The 17,146-nt window shown below is 42.2% G+C and overlaps 1 pseudogene; it reads right to left on the reverse strand.

The window, feature by feature from the left end:
• Positions 1-15,816: 15,816 nt before the first annotated feature.
• LOC125500987 lies at positions 15,817-16,928 on the reverse strand (annotated as a pseudogene).
• Between the last annotated feature and the right edge of the window lie 218 nt (positions 16,929-17,146).

Raw genomic sequence — 17,146 nt, forward strand, 5'->3', positions numbered from 1 at the left:
TTCTCACAAAACACGGGCACGATCCCACTCACCTACCGACGTCAAAATGCCCATATCAATACTTATCGCATTTTAACAACATCCTCAATATGTACTCCAAAAGTTCAAATAGCAGCACCGCAGCTCAAAAACGATACCAATACACTCTTGCTTGATACAGGAGCCGACATAAACGTCATCAAGCTCGGTATGGTAAATCCTAACGCATATATGCGACCAGATACGGTGACAATAACAGGTATGACACCCGAAACGGTACACACGTTGGGAACTTTAGATATCCAAGTCGGTAAATCAACATATGAGTTTCATTTAGTAAATGACTCGTTTCCAATCATGGAGGCGGGTATACTGAGCATGAAATTTCTACGGGACGCCAACACCGCAATTTCGTTCCCCATGAACAAGGTAACATTAGACAACAATGAGACACTAAAAATTTCAAACGAAGAAACTATATCGATTCCCCCACGATCCGCGATTGTGATACCGTTGAAAGTGGCAAAATCGTCACCAAAAACAGGAATTATCAACAAATTAGACTTAGGCCCTGATATTTTTTTAGGTAATGCAATCGTAACAAGTAGGCAAGGTTTTGCGTACGCTTATGCGATGAACTCGAGCGAAACAGCTGTTGAGATAAGAAGGCCTACGGTAACTTTAGAAGAGGTACACGAACGCAACACAAGCAACTCACCGACACAAAATCGCGGTAGCATACACACTAACAAACCCCATATACTCCAATTCGCACCTAACTATGATGCGTAGCGTCTCGACATCCTCAAGCAAAATCTTAGATTGGATCACCTGAATGAGGAAGAGAGGCAGTCTGTAATTGATCTCACTTCCGAATACGATCATTTGTTTTTTTTGCCGGGCGATAAGCTGGGCTCGACGAAGCTCGTTCAACACACCATACCAACAACCGACAACATACCCATAAACACGAAACAATACCGTTACCCCAAACAACACCGAGCTGAAATCGAAAAACAAATAACCAAACTCATTGAGCAAAATATAATTAAGCACTCATCCTCGCCTTACAACTCACCCGTGTGGATAGTCCCGAAAAAGGCCGACGCACATGGCGAAAAGAAGTGACGAATGGTATAGTACATTACGATACAAGTGCGCAAAGTAGGTGATTCCCGCACGAGCGGGGTTTGTCGCCCGAGCGAAGCCAGGGCGACAAAAAAGCGAGTGTGGGTACACCTACGCAGCGGACGAGTATCGTATACTATTTTTCCTACCATCGTGCGCAAAGTTCGATTTCTCGCACGCTTAGCTACATTCACGCACGCTTAACTATATTCCCGCACGCTCTTCTTAGCGTGCGGTAAAGTGGTACTTTGCGAACGCAAATGCGTGCGCAAAATCGAACTTTGCGCACGATGGTAGAAAAATAGATTTTCGTAAGCTTAACGAAAAAACAATCGGCAATGCGTACCCACTTCCAAACATCGTCGACATTTTGGATCAGTTAGGTTCGGCAAAATACTTCTCTACATTCGATCTGGCATCGGGCTTTCACCAAATCCCCATGCATCCTACTGACAGTGCGAAAACCGCCTTCTCTACACCCCATGGACATTATGAATACAACCGAATGCCATTTGGGCTAAAAAACGCGCCCTCTAACTTCGAAAGACTAATGGACCAAGTCCTTCTAAAATTACAAGGAAATGAAATGTTCGTTCATTTAGACAATATCGTCATTTATGCCGGATCAATGGAGGACCACAGAATCAAATTCAAAAAACTGATGAATCGACAAGAAAAAGCTGGACTTACTCTACAACCCGAAAAGTGCGAGTTCTAGCGAGAAGAAGTCGCATATTTAGGGAATATAATGACACAAGACGGTGTCAAACCCAATCCAGATAAGATAGTGACTGTAAAACATTATCCAACTCCTAAGAACCCCGAACAAATCAAGCAATTTATAGGCCTGATCGGCTACTACCGTAGATTCATTCCTGATATGTCGGAAATAGCAAGACCCATTACCAACCTTTTAAAAAAGAATATCCCATTTCTCTGGACCTCAGAGCATCAACGAGCCTTTGAAAAACTACGTGATACATTGCGCACCGAACCCATCAAGAGACTCGGTAGAGTCTCGCGCCAAGTACATTCAAAAGAAAAAGAACGCGCGGACTACCGAGTGTCTATACTGCTAGGAGATAGGAAAAGCGCTGTAGGGCCGACTGTTTTATTACGTATTCTCCTAAATCATTGGCTTTCTGGCACATTTGGATACACTTTCACGATATAATTTGGAGTGAAACTTCCATTTGAGCCTGAATTCAACGGAATTGGTGGTCGGAGAGTTGAGATCTGATAATCTTCGATCACCGGCAGACTCATTTCATCAGATTCACCATCGTCGTCATCATCGTACATCCGCTTATATTTCTGCGAATAAGAAACCATTTCACATAAATGTGATACATAAGGGAAACTGCAAAGTAGTAACTGTCGCGAGTGAGAAAGGTTCTTCTTTCTGCCGTCTGGCAGGTAGTGTCAGCGCACCGAGATTGCAATCACACAGCGAATCCTATTCGTTAACCCCCAGAAAAACAGCGTTTTGATTGGACACCGATCACCGCGCTGGCTGCGTGAGGGATATACAGAACTAGCGGAAGTGAAATGTCATCTGTCGTCTGTTGGCAAGGCTATCATGGCGGCCGCAACGTGCCAGTGATAGATTTGCGATCGCTGGAACGTAGGACGTATAGTTGTACGGTACATGGCCCCGTGACAGACCTTTCAGTTTCGCAAATGAACCTGAATAAGCGCAGCTCGTTTATCCACCTTATCGATAATTAAAACGTCGGAAGTTCACTCGTCAGATGGTCGACTACTTGTAAGGTTACGAGGTGACAGCTCGTAAGTAAACGGTAATCGTCACCGGCAGCGAACGCGTAATAAAGTTTCCAATGCATCGCAATGCAGACGTATTGAATTGAATAAGCAGGCCGTTCAAGGTCGTCGTATCTGCAAAGCAATTATGTGGGTAACAAACATCATGGATGCAAGACGATCACAAACTTTGCATTTCTAACGTACCCACCGTATCGAATCAGAACAACTGACATCTTCCCCCAATTCCCAAGCACATCGCTATCAAAAAATACAGCAGCTCACATTCCGGTGATACAAATCGAGGGTTCCTAATCACACAGGCAAAAACCAACGTCGAATGATCCAACACCACCACCTGGATATTACAAAAGGACGCTTTCCCTCCTGGCACGTCACAACCTTGAGTGTTCCTTTCCAATCCTACTCGGTTCTGAATGCTGTAACAGAATCAGAGGCAGAAAGACTCGCCAACACGGAAATCTTCCGCCGATGCTTCTCGTCGTTACACATCGCAGTCTGCAAGACCCAATCTATTTCCCCCGGAGTTCATCGTAAATCAACCATAATTCATACTTCTCTGACGTACCTACTGTACTGTATCAACACGATTAACACCTTCCTTCCAATCCCAAGCATACCAAGAAGGATCCTACTTCTATAGGTGTACCGACACCTACAAATTCATCGGTACTACCTATACGAATCCGTGAAAGAAGGTACCTCTCCAGAAACGTAACGAACGCAAAGCTCATCTTCAATCCCACCCGCTCAACAAAGATCCAAAACTACCATGTGACCATTTCCTATCAGCACATTAATTCCAAAGAATCCAACAAGTGTCCATGAGTCGGTCGTTTTATTAATACTTTTCCAAAGCCTTTTCCCAAAGACCACTTCCGAGCGAACTGATGCTGAAAAATCCGGAGCTTACTTTCACCTCACCTGAAAGAAACCAATTTCTCTCCTAGCACATCACCCACGAAAAACACCTTTCTCAGCGCGATTCTACCCAGCAACGAGAACGGTAGCGAATCAAAAGGTGAACGAACCTTCTAAACGTAGATCTATTTTGGATAAATCTCGCGAAATCGAGTCTAGGCCATCGGACCAACGATTTCTTGTAATTCAAGTACGATATTCATCATCACTCTCTAAACTTGCCGTACAAATCCGTAATTCCTAACACCATCCTCTCTCCTCCTAGCATACCGATAACGATGGAAAAATTGGTTCCCGTCCCGATACTAGCAAATCAAAAGTTCCTGTACCCTCAAACAAAGGGCCGCCGTAAAATTCAGAGTCTACCTCACGCTACCCGGAAAAAGACGGTCTTTTTCCTGGCCCCTCAGACAACACGAGCTCTGCCGTAAACGTATGCGCTGATCAAAGCTGTTGCTGAACGAAATGGTTGAAGATCTATTGAATTAACGATACATCAACGATGGCTAGACGCTGTCTTGTAGTCACCTAGGGAACCCATTTTATTGACTGGCAAGCATTTTCCTCAGATGCCGACGCACTGGAACAAATGAGCATGCATGCCGATGCCTCACGCAACAACCGGCGCATCGATCAACGTTGTGACGAAGGGTATCGGAAGAAAAGTGTGAAATTCGTGCGGAAGCGTTTGTTTACGTAATTCATGTTACCGGCAATAACAAACAACATCCACCACTAGCCAATGTCGACGATCACCGTGCGCGTCTCGTGAAAGTGGCCGCGATCTACGCTTGCGTCAAAATATTCGAATTCCGCAGTCCACGAGCGTTGAGTGTAGATAGGAATAGAGGTGCGGAAGACGTGGTGGGGGTATGCTTCTCATAACTCGCAGTTTTCCAAATCACCCGTGAGGTACTGCGACAGATTCGTTTCCCTTTATTTTACATGGCGGGTTCTCCGGTAGGCCTATTACCATGTGATATCCCTGCCCTCTCTAACTAAATGGAATTTCGGAATAGACTGATATCCTCAGCTTTTGATGCAAATCCGTCACTCATTTTACCCTATACTATCCTCTAATCGCCTCTAAACTTCTTAACAGCCGAATTTGATTCATACCCTGACAAACTATACGATCGTTTCCTGGATTCGCGAGCTTCGATAGATGACCACTGCAACCCTCTAACTAACCGTGAAGTTATTAGCGAATGGAGCAAAAATATTCTATGTTCGCAGCAATCATCATCAAACCAGCCCTCTGACTTCGAATCCTGATCTACTATACGATTTACTAATGTCCTAACAACGTTGGCTTTGTAACGAACTTCGGGGTAAAACTTTTGAAAAAGATGCAAATGATGGTAGGCGATCTGCCAAAACTGTTTGGACGCTGCAACGAGATTACCTAGCGGAGCCGGATTTTTCGTGGGGTATGCTTTGAAGAACTGGAGCACCTGATTTTGCGCAACGCTTTCCCGACGCCTATCAACAAGTACCTCTCTACATCTGGCACAATCAGACTTGCTAAGAGTTTTTTTGACCGAAAAGCCTGAAAAGTAATATACTGCATTATCTTCTAAACTGATCACCCTATCTGTACCTATCTCATGACAACAATCTACGTCTTTCACCCTATCATCATACACTAAGCACAACAATTAGCGGGCCACCCTGTTTTTGCTCCGAAAAACGTCCGATTTCGGAAACTCATAACCGCTCGAAAAATTGAGGTAGAGAGTTGTAAAAAATAGTATTTTGAAGCGTGAAGCTTCACCTTTTAGATGCTACAAGTCAATTTGAATTGCGTTTTTGCGTTCACTAGTTGTACTCTCCTGATTCAATTCATGTCGAAAACGTCAAGTGAACTTTTGACTTTGAGAAGGTGCACCGAGTGTCTCAGTCGGTAGATTTCAATTTTTTTGATGTCATTTCGAAGGTTGAAGTGTTCGCTTGAAAACACGTCCCTTAAATTTTTCGTACGATTTTTTTTGCATGAGTTATGCGACTTTGAAGCAGTTATTGTCCATAAATCTTTGATCGAATACCCTGACCGACACAGTTATCGTATCGAAGTTTTTCAAAAACGAATTTGCAGCTCAAAACTTTGACTTTACGAAACTCTATCGCAGTATTTCCTTATCTGAATTTTTGGAGCTCTGTCACCTTCCGTATGCACCCCTGCGCATCTCCGTGTGAAAGCTTGAAGTTTGACCCCTTGTAGGTCGCGTAAAAATAGCGGGATGGGTGGCCCGTGATACCAAGTTCAAGCTTGAACTGTCCCCTATAAAATGCGCACTTTCGTTTTTTTTTATCTTTTTTTTCCATCGCGTTATTCAACTCAGAACGCAAACAGAAGATTCCACCATTACCTCCGGCATTAGCATTACCCAAGGTGTACCATGTAGAGGTTGCTCGGTAGGATTTACACCTCGTACCTTACCTCCTGTGTGAGTATGCATGCATTTTGTGCGTACTAGAGATCAGGACCCCATAGTTCGTCAATTCTACGGTATTTTTTGACTCCAAACCTTCTCTGGTACTTGTTAGTGTATATCCTCATCGAACTATTTTCTGTAACTTCTACCCCGGTCGTTTCGTCTACGTCAATCTCGTTCGTAGCTACGTCAGAAGTCATCGTTTCATATCGACTGATAATCATTTCGTCATTATCGTCTTCGCAATTTGCTGTTTCCGGAGGAATAAGTAAACGGTTGCCAATCACGTGTTGTAAGTTTTGTCGGAATTGCATCGCAGTCGGGTTTGTTCCGTATGACACTCGTTGTCTTGTAATAGAAAATAAATTTTCAACTGGGTCTTGTTGGAATCGTGATGCCAGTAGGTACTTTACACCCTCGAATTGCATATCTTCCTACAGCTTCAAAATTGAAGTTATACTTAACATCAAGTTTTCGAAGGTCGGTGGATCGTGGAGTGTGGGCTCCAAGATATGCAAATGGGGTAGCCATTCAAGTGCGTCCCGTAGAGTCTGTTCAGATCGTCTGTCAGTCGTGTTTAGAGGTCGGCGGTAGGGATTTTTGTCATGTAATGTCCTGCTTCCTGCTGTTCAGTGCGTTAAATATACGATCGATTTTACCAATAATGTCACCTAACTCAGTCAGTTCGTTCTGAGTCCTACGGTCTGAGGTAGTCGAAGCTAATGTTAAAAGTGCGGCGTGAACGGAATGACTAAAAACTTGGGTCGCGCGTTTGACGTTCATTTTGTCAAACGGAGTAGATATACAAGGGGGGTTCTGGATGAAAATTCCTTCATAACCCACAATCTAGCTGAGACGCAAACCCGTCAGCCGAGACGCACGTGTCTCACCGTCGATTCCCCCTCCCCCGCTGGCGAGGTAGCCCGCGGTGTGCGGTCATCGTGAGACCGCCATTTTGTTTTTTTAAAAACGCTGGCGGTTTTGACCCGCAGCCCCCTCAACCCTTCTCTTTCTCGCTATCGCCGAGATGAAAGGAATTCGTAAATATTTTTTTTCGTCGAATCTTCCGATCGAAGGGGATCATTTTACATGGGGCGATCGCCGGTGTCGTTGTTATTTGCAAACAAAACAATCCTCGTGATACCGCAATTTTGGTCTTTCAAAAACGCTGGCGGTTTTGACCCGCAGCCCCCCTCAGCCCTTCTCTTTAGCGCTATCGCCGAGATGAAAGGAATTCGTAAATATTTTTTTTCGTCGAATCTTCCGATCGAAGGGGATCATTTTACATGGGGCGATCGCCGGTGTCGTTGTTATTTGCAAACAAAACAATCCTCGTGATACCGCAATTTTGGTCTTTCAAAAACGCTGGCGGTTTTGACCCGCAGCCCCCCTCAGCCCTTCTCTTTAGCGCTATCGCCGAGATGAAAGGAATTCGTAAATATTTTTTTTCGTCGAATCTTCCGATCGAAGGGGATCATTTTACATGGGACGATCGTCGGTGTCGTTGTTATTTGCAAACAAACAAATTCTGGAGCGTCGGCGGGTAGGTTCGAACTCGCTTAGACGGAAACTTTGGGGGTCATCGAACGGGTCCTCTCGATCCCTTGTACTCCACCCCGCTGGGGAAGAACCGACGGTCAGGCGGGTCACCGATGCATTAGTGTGAGCGTTTGTTACTTTATTTATAAACAATTACGGATTTCTAACTGGTATAGAGGGGTTAAGGGCTAGAGTATATAATCGGAACACTTCTAGACAGCGTACTATTCAAGCACAGTCGCTCAGCACACTTACCTTTTTTTGCAAGTGATCGACCAAGCTCATCATTGTCGAGTGAATTTTTTTGTGGAACATTGAGAAAAAGTGAATCAAAACGATAATCACAACAATTCTAGAGTTAACTGTCAAACGTTAGTAAAAAAGTAGAACCAGAGCCAATTAATACAAATAAAAAAATGGATTTGTCACAGCTAAACAAAGTAGCCAGGTTGGATAATTTTCTCCCAACCAAAAAACTGACCGAATTCGAAGTAAACAAAACTTACAAAATAAGCGACCTCCGCAAAGTCCAGACAAGATACGGACCTAAGGTGGTGGTAGATATTGAAAACGAATACAGCGTATATTTGCCTACCCGCTTGGCTCGCACACTCTTTGCGGGGGATGACACCTTCGCTGGAGATAGTAGTTTCTTCGACCAAATGCTGGAGGCGGCATCAAAAGGACAATTGAATCTGAAATACCTTGGAGGCCAATACCACAAGATGGAATTCCACTACATTTAATTATTGTTAAACAATCTTTCTATCTTTTTTGTATATTTAGAAAAAATAAATAAATATTTACACACCTAATTGTAAGACAAATTGAGAAAAAAAAATATATATATATTCACACACACCTAATTGTAAGAGAACTATATTAAAAAAAAACTTTTTGTATTATTAAAAAATCATGTTACAAAAAAAAAATTTTTAGTGTTGTTATTATGTATACATCAGTCGACGTAGCACCCCTCATCGAAGTCTGGATCGTCTTGATCGTCGAAATCTTCGTTGTCGTCGTCGTCGTCGTCGTCCAGACCAAAGCGTTCCATTCCTCGAACGATCAGAACGAACGGTCTGCGGCATTTTTCAAACATATAGCTGCCATCAATGCATTGCCCAAATGCACATAGCGTTTCTGCCACCGTGAAATAGATGTGGCTGTTCTCGTTTTCGGGCATATTTGCCAATGCCATGGCGCGTTCAATTAAACCTGTTATTGTTGCGGGGGACAGTTCCGCAGCCCATACATGGGGAACGTAACCCCCTCAAATCAAACATAGGCATTGTCGTTCATGTCGTTCATGTCGGATCTACAAAAGTTGAAAGATATTACATGTTCCGCCATAACGTACGTACAAGTAGAAGCACAATTGAGGATTTCACTTCAAAAACACAATTATTTACCTTTCGTCTCACTTTTTACTCTTCACTTTTATAGAAATACACGAAAAACGCACAAGCTCCGTCGAATTTTCAAAATACGTAAGTTCTTCACTCTTCGAAGCTCTTTCTAGGAATGAAACTCGTTGGTTCGTCTAATATCAATAACTGATGCAGTAATACACGTACACAACCAAAGCTTTCATGGTGTCTATAGATTCATCTTTTTTATTTACGATAAACTCAACCGTTGTGACTTGACGCTAGAAGTGGTCCCACCTGCAGCAAAAGCCCTTGACGATGTAAACTTAAATCTGTTCAAATCTCAACCCTCGAATCGAAGATCATTGATTTTGACTTTATCGCTTTTAACCGTCTGAGTTGCATGGATAAAAAACGAAAAACAAAAAAAATCCAACGTCTAATTCTCAGAACTGCATGTGAAGCCACCTCCGTTGTATTATATATATACGGATCTCCAACGATGCGTGATGGTCATTCCGTGTTTCGACTCGATGACATACAGACCACCTTCAATATGAATTCCGAGAATTGTTTAGACTCATTTCCATTATGGAAAAAGCTTACAAACTCCTCGAAAACGAATCATCGGTGACAGAAACTCAGAAGTGGGTGAAATATGGAACTCAGAACATTAGTTTCTTGAACAAAATTTTAAGAAAAAGTTGCTTGACCGTAGGGCAAATAACAAAAATATTAACAACAATTGGAATTTCAAAGACTTCGAAAGTTAAGTTCCAACAATTAAAAAAAACTGGTGAAGGTGTGCAAAAACAAAGAAGAAGCGATCGAGTGCAGTGGGAAGATTTGGACACTACTTTTGAGGGACGCATCAGAACCGGAGCTGTGTTGAATTTGCGTCACAGGGGTCTGAAGGATTTTTTAGAAGACTCGAGAACTTTGATTACCGCGAGACTCAGAACAACTGTACAGAGAAACCACAGTTTGAAGGCAAATGTGGTTTTGTGTTGCAAATTTCAAATTGTTAAAAATTCCGAAATTATGGTGGAACGCAAATTCTTCAATACAAAAAATGTTGTGGTTCTACAAACAACAAACTTGAACGAGTGGTTTGACGTGAATGAGAAGGAGAAGTTGTTAGTGAAAGTTTAGGACTTCCAAGAAAAGGACTCGGGGTGGTCTTTAGTAGAAATCATAAATTTATCTGTAAACATTAACAAATATACCCTGCTGAAAGGTGGATCATTCACTTACGTAGAGTTACCAAAACATATAAGAGATAAGAAAGCTGTTGTAAACATAAGGAACACAGACTCTTATTGTTTTCTTTGGTCAGTGACTGCAGCTCTTTTCCCCGCAAGTAATAATTCTACCGCACCAGATTCGTATCCACATTTTAGCTCGGTGCTAAAATATGACGGATTGCAATTTCCGATGTGTTTGCACAATATTCCAAAATTTGAAAGAATGAACAACCTTTCGATCAACGTTTACGGTGTAGACCGATGTGACAGAAAGGAGGAGGAGGAAATCGTACCGCTTTATCTGAGCAAACATAGATCAGACAAGCCGGTAATTCACCTTCTTACGGTGGAGGTTGCAATTCATGTAGACGAAGATAATGATGATGACGAAGATGTTAAAGACAATAGGTTGTATCACTTTGCTTGGATTCGAAATTCGTCCAGATTAATAAGATCACAAATTTCGAAACACAAATGTCGCACTTGGTTATGTGACAGGTGTCTGAATAATTTCAATTTTGAGAAAAATTTGAACGCACATGAGGTTGAGTGTGCAGCTTTGAATAACACCAGGGTTGTTATGCCTACAGAGGATGAGAAATTCTTGAGATTCAAAAACTTCAGATATAAAGTGGATGTACCTTTTTGTATATACGCAGATCTTGAATGTTTGTTGAAACCTGTAGCTAGTGAATCAGCGAATGTAATTATGTATCAAAATCATACACCACATAGCATAGCATACTACCTCCATTGTTCGTTCGATGACTCGATCTGTAAATTTGAAATTAAACGTGGACCTGATTGCATCCAGTGGTTTGTTAATGAACTAAAGGATTTGGCTAGTTCGATCGAAATTTATTTAGAAACAATCACGCCAATGGAATCCCTGAACGTCGATCAAGAGAATCAATTTCGTTCTGCTACCTTTTGTCATATTTGTGAAAAACCGTTTACTAGTGCAGACACAAAGCATCGTGATCATTGTCATTTCACGGAAAAGTATCGAGGTGCTGCCCACTCAGTTTGTAATCTTAATTACACGAACTCGCATTGTATTCCAGTGATTTTTCATAACTTGTCCGGCTACGATTCACATTTTTTCATCAAAGAACTCGCAATCTCGTTTGAAGGTCACATCAATTTACTACCCGTAAACAAAGAGAAATATATATCGTTCACAAAATTCGTAAAAGGAACAATCGTGAATTATCGATTTATTGATTCTTTTCGATTCATGCCAAGCAGTCTTGAGAAATTGGTGTCGTATTTGGATAATGATTAAAAATTAATTACGTTCAAATATTCTGAGAACCCCGATAACTTTCCGTTAATAGTTAGAAAAGATGTGTTTCCATATGATTACGTAGATGATTGGGAGAAACTGAACGAAAAACAATTACCTTCAATTGAAGAATTTTATTCTGAACTAAATCGTGAAAATATTTCACAGGCTGATTATTCGCATGCGTGTCACATTTGGCAGGCTTCCAATATCAAAACTTTAGGAGAGTATTCAGATTTGTATCTACGCACTGACGTTCTACTTTTAGCTGACGTTTTTCAGAATTTCCGACAAAATTGCCAATCTACATGTAAAAACTGCAGCACACCGAAACGAATCACCAAGGCTAAATTGAAATAAGAGATATTCCGTATATGAGGCTAATTTTCGTTGTTGTTCCGAATATTCTCTTATGTGACCTGGGAAAATACCGACGAGTTGAGACAAGGACGACCTACGAGAACCTCCCGGGCCCTTTCCTCCAAGGGTACAACTCTGACGTCATCCGTGCCAATCAAACTACCGATGTGCACTCTTCCGCGGTGGACCGGACCACCAGCTGATGACAGCATCGCCAACATCTCCCGCCTCCCGATCTACCGAATCGCTACCGGCGTATGGGACCGCAAGACGACCCGTCTACGATCTCCCGCTAGACGATAGGTGCGTAAGACGCTCTGCTATCGACGAATGGATGCTACGGAAGGCGGCGTATAGGGTGGCATCAACCGAGTAGTGTCACCTCCCGTCCCGTAACTTACTGGCCAAGAGCCAGACCAAAATAACATCTACCGTTCCGGAACTGATCCTGTCACCGGGTAAAACTTGGTAACCTCCCGAGATGACGTTCTGCCTAGGAAGACATGTAGGAGCCGAGGCACAAGTGAGCCCAGGACTACATTTCGACTCCCGAGACGACATAGGATAGAGACGTTGCTCTTGAAGATGAGGACTCCAAGTGCCTGAGTCGACGCAGCCTTGGATGGCCTTCTGAACGCAGACAGCCAGCCGGTCAGTATTCAAAAGCGAGCGCGGCCGATGAGGAAGCATGGATGATGACGTCAGAGGAGAGGAGAGGCGCCGAATAGGCAAATTCATTTGTCACGCGAAGAATTGCGCCCTACACCTGTGGCCTAATTAGGAGAGGGAATCGCCAATCCGGACGATTTCCGAGTAAGAAGATCCTGGACACCGGCGATCAACTCGTCCTACTCTGCGAGATACCGTTGTACCGACAGGACGTTTTTGGCTAGATCCTTTCTCACCAGTTAAGATCTTCCTTTTCCGCTTTCCTAAATCTACCGTCTCTCTACCGTTTTTCACCTAACGTCTACCGCTACCGTTGAGTTTAGATTCATTCCCATCCGCCCTTTAGTTCACAGTATATTTAAATCTAGAATCAGTTAAAGTATTTTTATTAAGTTAGACTCAGTGGGTGCCGAACTCCTTCGATTAGGTAAGGTTTCCCACCTTCTGAGAGAGGCACGAAGTAGCCACGTGGGGATTGAGAATTGCCTAAAGTATTACGTATTTTTGTTTTATTGTTTTGTAAGTCGGTGGGAACTAGCCCCACCGCAGTTTATTTTGTGTGTGAGTCAGTGGGTACAAGGCCCACTGCATCCCGTAAATTTTGCGTGTAAGTCAGTGGGTAAAAGGCCCACTGCATCCCGTTAATTTGATAAGTCGGTGGGAACGAGCCCCACCGCAATTTGGTACGGTCCGGTCCGTTACGTATTTCGGTTTTTGGGCAATTCTGTAATTCCTCCCGGTGCACCTCGTGGCCGAATTGAATTACCGTACATTTTGTATTTCTGTTATCTGAGTTTTTAATTGGTCTTCTACCGTTCTCCCGTGCATTTGCTGCACGTGGCATCATTCAATACGTTCAGGAATTAAGTAAAATTTAAGTAATACGTTAAGGAAAGCCTTGGTGATATTTGGTGGTGCTGTATGGTATTTTGTTATAATTTATGTAATATTTTCTCCCGTATTAATTTGTCATTTCTTTGGGTAATTTGTTACCCCTACGGTAAATCTTGCGTTCCGTTACATTCCCGATCAATGTGGAAAATCTATTGTCTGTTACCGTAGAGTAGCCACGGAAAAGCGCTCCGTGTAAAACCGCGCCTTTTCTCCCGTTCGTAATGATCGCACATTCGGATAATTTGTAAAAGAATTAGTGAACTCCCGTAGGCCTTTCGAATATCGAAATTATAATTCTGTACTCCCGTAAATGATCTCCCGCTACCGTTAAACGAATTATATTTTGTTACTCTCGACCTATTGTAAATCTACCGATTCTGTATTTCCTACCGAATTTGTTAAAATACAGTCTCCCGAAATTACGAATTTGGTTTTACGTTATCGTTATTTTATTTGTGCCCGAATTGTTGTTGTGAATCCACGCCACTCTACCATTTATTTCGCTGTTGAACAGCCTGTGCCTAGCCAGCCACTCCGCCGGATCTGCATTCGTTTATTCTGTAAGTTTTGTTAATCCGTTAAGTGACGCGACAACGCGTCTGGCGCTCAACAATCTTTCCGTTCCGTTTTCCGTTTTCCGTTTCGTACAAATCGCGCCGAAGGCACGTGGGTGTTTCCCGGGTCCAACCTGCCTGGGGGAAAATAAAAAACTTAACGTCGCAACGCGTATCGAATTAGAGCTGTTGCTTGACATTGATATGGTAATGTTCGTTGAAAGAGGTATCCGCGGTGGTGTGTCCCAGTATTCTAACAGGTATGCGAAAGCTTATAACAGATACATGGGTGCAGCCTTTGATTCGCGGCGGGATGAGTCGTATATCATGTGTTTCGACGTGAACAACCTGTACGGTGCAGGTATGAGTCTTTTTCTACCATATGGTTCGTTTGAATGGGTGATATATTTTGAGCTACTCGACATAGGCAAAGTTTCAGACAGATCCCCTATAGGATACATATTAGAAGTAGACTTAGAATATCCTCAAGAACTTCACGAATCACACAAAGACGTGCCACTATGCCCGACGCACTATGTACCCCCCGTTTCGAGATGTACACAGCCAAAATTAACGACCACCCTGTTCGCGAAAAAAAAATACGTCATTCATTACATAGTTTTGAAACAGTGTCTAAGTTTGGGTATGAAATTATTGAAAATTCATCGAGTGTTGAAGTTCAAACAAGCACCCTGGTTGGAAAGCTATATAAATTTGAACAGTGATCTTCGAAAAAAATCTAATAACGAGTTTTAAAAAAAAATTTTCAAATTAATGATCAACGCTGTTTTTGGAAAAACGATGGGAAATGTTAGAAAATACAGAGACGTTCAATTAGTTACCAAGTGGGGAGGACGATACGGTGCCAGATCTTACATAGCAAAACCAAATTTCCATAGTTGTACGATTTTTGATAAAAACATGGTCATAATTGAATTGACTAAAACAAAAATAAAACTGAACAAACCGATATACAGCGGATTTTCTATTCTCGATCTTTCCAAAATATACATTTACGATTTTCATTACAATTATGTGAAAAAAACTTTTGGAGACAAGGCGAAATTGTTGTACACGGACACGGATAGTCTTCTGTATCATTTCACCGTTCCCAATATATACGAATGTATGAAAGCTGATTTATACAAATTCGACACCTCCGACTATCCTGTAGATAATGTTTATGAAATGCCGTTGGTGAATAAAAAATTTGTGGGACTGATAAAAGATGAAACTAACGGAAAAATAATTACCGAATTCATAGGTTTGAGAGCGAAATTGTATTGTTTTAAAGTGTTAAACGACCATGAAGACAAAAAACGCGCCAAAGGAGTCAAAGGGTCAACTTTGAGGACAATAACTTTCAACGACTACATGGAATGTGCTTTGCATCAGCAAAACTTAGTGAAAATTCAGAATTTAATTATAAGCAAAAAGTATGAGGTCTATACGGTATCACAGAAAAAGATAGTGCTGAGCTGGGATGACGATAAGCGAGTTGTGTCTTCTAATACAACGGATACACTTCCGTGGGGTTTCATACCTTCCGAGTGAGCTGTATTGGATTTTAGGTGTAAATTGGAGAAATAAAAAATTAAATTTTATATTATTATTGTTGAAGTTTTATTACGTATTTATGTTCAATTTGAAAAAACCTTACAAGTCATTTTCGTTTATCGAACTATTGTGTGTATTGTCAAAACCTAACCACTTTACAAACAGTTTCTTTCCACGTTTTCGCAACACCTTCTCGATGAGGTAAGTGTCAGAGTTTGCAGCTTGGAGAAGCTCTAGTTCATAAAAACCACCCGCAACAGGTTGGTTTCGGTAGTCCTTGAGTTTGTAAGTTACAGGATCGGTGTTTGCCACCTGATCTATGGTGAATATTTCCGTTGTCCAATTTGGTGTATATTTGGTTTCATCTGAATTGTTCGATGTTTCGTGTTGTAAGTGGATATCAAATCGGGTAAAATGGTTATCCACTTGTAATTTCCTTGCAAACTGAATTCCATCCACATTCTATTTTTTATCGCTCGGTTAAAACGTTCGCAGATCAAAGCCTTCAGATTACTGAAGGTGGAGTAGAGTTTTATTTTATACCGTCTCATAAGATCCTCAAAATGCGAATTGTAGAATTCTTTGCCTTTGTCAACTTGTAAATGTTTCGGCACGCGTCCCCGCTTGAGAACAAATTCCATAGCACTCGCCGTCTCTTCGCCTGTCTTGTTCTTCATAGGCACGGCCCAAGCGTATTTTGAAAATACATCAATTACGGTGAGCATGTTTAGATGTTTAGGTATACGAGCATACGTCTGACAAAGATAGAAACAATCCACATCGCGATGGCGCCCCATACTGAAGAAATTTCGGATATTATCCTGCTTCTCGCAGGACACATCGTCAAACACCATCAAAGAATCAGGTAGCGCATCGCCAGGTACGACCACCTGCTGGTTTTCGTTGAAAGGGAAATACTTGACACCATCTACTTGCCCTAACAGCTGCTCTAAAAACTTGTACTTTGGTTGATGTAGGGATTTTGAGTAAACGTAAACATTCTCGAACCTGAGACCGTTCGAGTGTGTTATTAGGGCGAGCAGTGCGTTTGTTTTACCACAGTTGGACGGACCGCAAAACACAGCTCGTACGCTGTTGGGCAACAAATGTCCGAGCCGCTTTCCCGTTTTACCACTCTTTTGTTGCGCGAGTTTGTCAAAATTTGTCACAGGCAACTTGACGGGCTGTGTTTCAGCCCTCGTCCAAGACATGACTAACGCAAAACGCTACAAAGTCGTTGTTTATGAACATTCTCTTTCAGTTGTCGATGGAACGTCGATATGATCGTACACAAAGCGGAAACCCGTAAAAAACGTCGTTGTGGAAAAGGCTTGGTCAATAAAATCATCAATAGCCTACCTGTGGAATTGCATTTACCAGGTTATCAGTACTGCGGACCTGGTACAAAGTTAAACAAAAGACTTACTCG

This window comes from Athalia rosae, chromosome 5, assembly GCF_917208135.1.
Source record: "Athalia rosae chromosome 5, iyAthRosa1.1, whole genome shotgun sequence".
NCBI classification, from domain to species: domain Eukaryota; kingdom Metazoa; phylum Arthropoda; class Insecta; order Hymenoptera; family Athaliidae; genus Athalia; species Athalia rosae.